The 7,050-nt window shown below is 38.5% G+C and overlaps 1 pseudogene; it reads right to left on the reverse strand.

The window, feature by feature from the left end:
- Positions 1-1,670: 1,670 nt before the first annotated feature.
- LOC102964872 lies at positions 1,671-3,897 on the reverse strand (annotated as a pseudogene).
- Positions 3,898-7,050: the final 3,153 nt, after the last annotated feature.

Raw genomic sequence — 7,050 nt, forward strand, 5'->3', positions numbered from 1 at the left:
GTTCCATTGATCTATATGTCTATCCTATGTTAATAGCACACTGTCTTTATTATTGTAGCTTTATGGTAAATCTTAAAATAGTGTAGTTCTTACACTATTTTAGGCTGCAGTGTAGGAGGTAGTCTAAGTCCTCCAACTTTGTTCTTCTTTTCAAAGTTGTTTTGGCTATTTTAAGTTCTTAACATTTACATACAAATTTCACTATCAGTTTGTCAATCTCTATTAAGAAAAAACCTGGTGGCGTTGTGATTCAGATTACATTGAATCCCAATACATTGAAAAGTATTGACATCTTAATAATATTGAGTCTTTCAATCCATAAACATTGTATATATCTTTACTTATTTAGGCCTTCTTTAGATATTTCAGTAATTATTTTGTCATTTCAGTGTAGAGGTTTAGCACATATTTTGTTAAATTTATCCAGAAGTGTTCTATGTCTTTTGATGCTATTATAAGTGGTATTTGTGGTAGCCAGCCTCCAGATTGGCCTGAAATGCTCCTTCCCTCCTGGTATTCATGCGCTTGTATAGAACCCCTCACCCTCCACACACTTTGTACCAGGGTTGATCTGTGTGACCAAGAGAGTATGACAGAAGTGACAGGAGGCCACTGCTGAGACTAAGTGACCAAAGGCATTACAGCTGTTTCATTGCTCTCTCTTGTATTGCTTGCTCTGAAAGACATTGGAGCAGATCTACTGGAAGGTCCAACGTGGTGAAGAAATGAGACCTTCATAAAGGAGAAACTGAGGCCTCTACCAGCAAGATGTGAATGAGTGATCTTGGAAGTAGATCCTTCAGATGAGTGCAGCCCTGGCTAACATCTTGATGACAACCCCGAGCTATGCTGCCCCCTGAAACTGCTCCCTGATTCCTGACTCTCCAAAACTATGTGAGATAATAAATGTTTGTTGTGTCAAGCTGCTAATTTGTAGCAATTGAAAACTAATACAGCAGTGTTTTTTTTTTAAATGAACGGTATCTATTATAATTTCTAATCCTTTGTTTCTAGAATATAGAAATTCTATTTTTTTTATAGACCTTGTATCCTGTGTCCTTGCTGAAATCAGCTCTTTTGCAGATATTTTAGGATTTTCTGCATAGGCAATCATGTCATCTGTGACAAAGACAGTTTTACTTCTTTTCAAATATACATGCCTTTTATTTATTCTACTGCCTTATTAAACTGGCTAGGATTTTTAGTATAATGTTGAATAAAATGGTGAAAGCAGATATTCTTGCCTTGTTTTTGATCTTAGGGGAAAGCCACTCAGTCATTCACCATTAGTATTGGTGTCAGCTGTAGGTTTTCTGGAGCTGCTCTTTATCAGGTTGGGGAAGTTTTCGTCTGCTCTTAGTTTACTGACAGGTTTAAAAAAATGTTGCCCCCTAATTCCTGTCATCAATACTAGATTTATAGTTTTATTATAGTAACAAATACTTGTTACAGTTTGTTACAGTGAGATCTACACTCATACACAGAATTACTATATTTAAATTGATATAGAACAATATTTACATTTTTAAGTTACACTTTTGAAATTAGATGATGAAGTGTAGCTTAAGTTTTACAACATAGAAAAGAACACATGAGACAAAAATAGAGGTAACAGTAAAAATATAGCTATCTGTTCTTGAGACAGCATGTGGAAATTTTTTGTCAGAAAGCTACATCTTCTCAATAGGATTGTCCAAATCATTAAAATATGGATGATTCAATGTCATTTGCCAGAAACTTGTTTGTTGGGATTAACATTTTTGAAAGCAAATCTAAGCCATTTACAACCAAGTTTTTAATATGGGATGCTGGACTTCCTGGTTTCCACTTGGAAAATTTACTCTTACAGTCTTCTAAAGAATCCACTTCTGCCCACCCTTCATTATTGGGGGTCCCCAAAGCTCTAAAAATCCTGAAGACTTGATAAATTTCTGAATCCCTATGGAAAAGTGGCTTATTAGTTGCTAATTCTGCAAATATGGTCAACTGGAGTTGAATAGAGAGCTGACCCCAGCAATACTTGGGCAAAACTATACCAGAGTGTTACTACCTCATGTATATATGCTCTGACAGGTATTCCAAAAGCTCTGGCAAGGCCCAGACCAGCCAATTTAGTTGTTCCTTTGTGGCCAATAGATTTCAAGGTTTTAAGTCTCCGTGGGGAGCTATTCTAGAGGGACAAAACAACATCCCTTGAATGATTTGGTACAAACACGTCCTTTTTTTTTTTTTTTTTTTAATTTTTGTTTAAATTCTATTTAGTTAACATACAGTGCAATATTGGTTTTAGGAGTAGAATTTAGTGGTTCATCATTACATACAACACCCAGTGCTCATCATAACAATTCCCTCTTTAATACCCATCACCCATCTGGCCCATCCTCCACCCACCTCCCCTCTAGCAATCCTCAGTTTGTTCTCTATCATTAAGAGTCTCTTGTGGTTTGTTTGCCTCTCTTCTCTCCTCCTCCCCCCGCCCATATGTTCACCTGTTTTGTTTTTTAAATTCCACATATGAGTGAAATCATATGGTATTTGTCTTTCTCTGATGGACTTATTTTGCTTAGCATAATACATTCTAGCTCCATCCACATCAGTGCAAATGGTAAGATTTCCTTCTTTTTGATGGCTGAGTAATATTCCATTGTGTGTGTGTGTGTGTGTGTGTGTGTGTGTATGTATATATATCACATCTTCTTTATCCTTTCATCAGTTGGTGGATGTTTGGACTCTTTCCATAGTTTGGCTATTGTTGATAATGCTGCTATAAACATCGGGGTGCATATACCCCTTTGAATCTATATTTTTGTATCCTTTGGGCAAACAACTAGTGTAATTGCCAGATTGTAGGGTAGTTCTATTTTTTTTAAGTTTATTTATTTATTTTGAGAGAGAGAGCATGTGCATGTGTGCATAAGTGGGGGAGAGGCAGAGAGAGGGAGAGACAGAATCCTGAGCAGGTACTGCTCTATCAGCGCAGAGCCCTATGTGGGGCTCAAGCTCTCTAACCCATGAGATTATGACCTGAGCCAAGATCAAGAGCCTGATGCTTAATCTACTGAGCCACCAGGTGCTCCACGGTAGTTCTATTTTCAACTTTTTAAGCAACTCCATACTGTTTTCCACAGTGGCTGCACCAGTTTGCCTTCCCACCAATAGTACAAGAGGGTTTAGGGTTTCCCTTTCTCCTCATCCTCTCCAACACCTATTGTTTATTGTATTGTTACTTTTAGCCATTCTGACAGGGGTGAGGTGGTATTTCATTGTGGTTTTGGTTTATATTTCCCTGACGATCAGTGATGTTGAGCATCTTTTCATGTGTCTGTTAGCCATCCAGGTGTCTTCTTTGGAAAAGGCTCTCTTCATGTCTTATGCCCATTTCTTAACTGGATTATTTATATTTTGGGTGTTGAGTTTGATAAGTTACTTATAGGTTTTGGATACTAACCCTTTATCAGATATGTCATTTGCTATCTTCTCCCATTCGGTAGGCTGCCTTTTAGTTTTGTTGATTGCTTCCTTTGCTGTGAAGAAGCTTTTCATCTTGGTGAAGTCCTAACACTTAATTTTTGGTACAAATAAGCCTTAACAAGTGAAGAATCCATGAACTGACGAGGAGCGATGGGATCCAAGTATTTCTTAAGATCCAAGGAATTCAAAGATGTGATATAACCTGGAATCCTGTATAAGCATATCTTGAAGACTGACTATATTTGAATGACAAACTTCTTTTAATAAAGAAATTTCCTGAATTATAGTACTAGGAACATCTTCCTCTTTACTTCCTAGTCTGATTTTCTTCTTGGCTACCAGTTGACTTGTAATTTTTTGTCTACCCTTATATATAACTCCATAGGTACATTCTTCAATTATCTCTATTTTAGTATAATATTCCATACTTACCCAATAAGTAATGGTGGATACTGTGATGGTGGGATTGGGGAGTTAGAGGCATGGTGGAGGCAGGAATGGCAGCTACCTTGTCTATGTCATTCTTTCTTAAACTTCCAACTTTACCCCAAGATAAACGCCACTTCATCATCATGTATGAATTGTTTTTGAAAACATTTGATGAATACTTTTCGCTTTTCTACTATTTGAGGCACATCTGCATTTCATGCATCATCAAGAGGTCAGGAGACTCTACTCCCCATTGGCTGCTGTTGGATTACAGTGGTGCCTTGGTGCCTGAACGTGGGTGGACAAGTGTGTTTTGTAACCCTCTGAGATCCTTGAGGGGAGTGTCCAGACTGAGACACATGGGAATCTTGGTGGACTATTGATAATTTCTTGCCCCCTTGTATCAATTTATTTGTTCAAATCAAATATTTGTTCAGCTTTAGTCTGGAGGAGGAGCTGAAAACTGAGATAATAAAGGAGGATAATAAAGGGAGAAGGAGGACTATTAGTAGAAACCCCAAAATAGGGAGAACACTTAGATGCTGACTCCCCTAAAATGACAAATATTCATGATCAAAAGCATGGCTCCTAGGTGTCTTAGTCATATCTCCAGGATTGTTTTATGGTATTCCTTCTAGTTTTTCTGAGAAGTGCTTTGAAATTCCATTTTTTCCTCCACTGCCTTAAGTTTTGTGGTGTGCAAGCGCCCTGGTGACAGATGAGTACACATTTCCTTATGTGTACCAGCACAGAAGGCAGCTGCCTGGTGGACCCACTCCTTCATCTGACTCTGGCCTATTTCCTTTTAGTGCTTTGAGCTCATTAGGAGTTTGATCAGTATTTGGTGAAAGCTCAGTGTCCCCCTTCTTTGGGACTCCAAGGATATGGGTATGAGATACTATGAAAATTTATTTTGACTTGAGAGCATTAAGACCAAGGATTAAAAAATGTCTCTTGGTCTGTCTTGGAAGCTGGGGTCACTGTCCATATGCTCTGAGCAGCGGCACTGAGACATGAGACTGGGAAAAGGAAATTTCCAGTAGATAAGAGGGTAGGAGAGAGCCTGAATGGCTCCTCTAAGTCCTGAACAACTGCCAAATTCTCAAGGAAATATGTGGAGAAGGGTGAGAACCTCTTGGCTCTCTCCCACATCCAGTCAGCTGTGGATCTTGGAGTCTGTGAAAGTCCCTCTTTTTCTCTCCATTATCCCATTTTGCATTCTCCCTCACCTTTCCCCCTCTAATCTCGACTGGGACAATCAGAAGACAAAAGAATTCTACTTAAAAACAAGTGTAGGTAGGTATTTATAGTAGGGAAATGGACTGAATAAGCCAGCTGCTAAAAATAGAAGATCTGACTTAATCCATTCAGGAAGATTGTGGCCCAATGCATTTAGGGATAAAATAAATCAATTCAGATCTAATGTTTAGAGAAAGTAGCCCAGACTGGGATAGTTGGCTTCTCATGAGAAATGATACAGAGTTTCCCAAATTGGCAGAAATGGTGGGGATGAGCTTTGCAGGCAAAAGACTTGGCTCTTCACCTGGATATCAGAAGATCTTCTAAAGTCTGTTTTAATTTTCTTCTGGGAAAATTGGTCTAAGCCCTCTAAGCTTTGCACTACATAAATTTCAGTTAAGTCTGCTGAACCCATAAGGGAGTTTTGGAGCTCTGACTTATGTTTGGAGAATATTAATTCTCTGTCAATTTAATGGTGGATGCTCATTCAATTTTCCCACATGTGTAGGTTCTTTGAGTGAATAAACAAATGCACAGCATTTATTGAGCACTTACTGAGTGCCATGCACCATACTAGGCTCTTCTCATACTATTTTATTTAGGCCTCACCACAACCCTGGTATATGCTCTCCATTTTTATGATCTACAAACCAAGGCTTAGCTAGGATTTTCCAAAGCCATGCTGTTTGTGGATAGAAGGTTGAGATTTGAACTCATTTCTAGCATTGGAGATATATACTGAGTCTTACAGTATTTATTCAGTCCTCTTGGCATTTTATTCTGGGCTGTGTACTTATAGGCCCTCAGTTGGCGTTTGTTTACGATGAAGGCTTTATCTGTTTTACTTCTTCCTACTTTGAGGTCAACAGCCTACTTGCACTGTTCAACATCATGTCTACTTTATATTATCTTATATCATCTTGTCTATCAGTTAGGAATGTAAGTTGCAAAAAAAAAAATCCACACCTCACCTGAACCAATGTGGTGGTTTAAAAATATGACCGCAAATTCTTTGATACTCCTCCCATTGAGAGATGGGGTCTGTGTCTCCTTTCCTTGAATCTGGTGACTATTTTGACCAACTGAGTACTGCAGAAGTGACATTGCATGATTCCTGCATGAGGCTAGGTCATAAAAAGCCATGCAACTTTCACTTAATTCTCTTGGGATGCTTGCTCTCTGTGCTGTGAAAAGCCAAAGCCATATGGAAAGGTTACATGTGAAGGTACTCTGGCCATCAGTCCCATCTGAGTCTAGTCTTTGGTTAGCTCAGCCCAAATACCAGACACATGAGTGAAGAAGCCACTTCAAAGTAGATCCTCCAGGTTTAGCTGTTCTAGTTCCTAGGTGTTTGAGGCATTCAGCTGTTTGTTTCCTCTGTAGAGGCCCCAGTCATGGTGGAGTGGAGACAAACCATTCCTGCGGGACCCCATCTGAAATCCTGACCCACAGAATCTGAGGAATGTAAGGAATATTGTTACGTTTTAATTATGAGCTTCTCTTAAGTCGTATATTAAAATCATATAGTGGTCTGTCATTCACAATGATTGTTTTTAAACTATTTATTTGTTTATTTATTTTAAATTCCAGTGTAGTTAACATAAAGTGTTATGTTAGTTTCAGGTGTACAATACAGTGATTCAACAATTGTATACATTACTCAGTGCTCATCACAATAAGTGTACTCTTAATCCCCATCACCTATTTCACCCATCCCCCCAGCCACCTCCCCTCTGGTAACCATCTGTTTGTTCTCTAGAGTTAAGCATTAAAAATTATTTTTAATCTACCAGCTGACAGCTCAGTTAGGTCCTCCTTGGATTATGTGGAAACCATAATCCAATGATGTTTTTCTGTCACCATGTTTTGGGTTAGCTTGTTACACAGTAAGAGTAACTGGAATATCCAAAT

Source organism: Panthera tigris, chromosome B3, assembly GCF_018350195.1.
Source record: "Panthera tigris isolate Pti1 chromosome B3, P.tigris_Pti1_mat1.1, whole genome shotgun sequence".
NCBI classification, from domain to species: domain Eukaryota; kingdom Metazoa; phylum Chordata; class Mammalia; order Carnivora; family Felidae; genus Panthera; species Panthera tigris.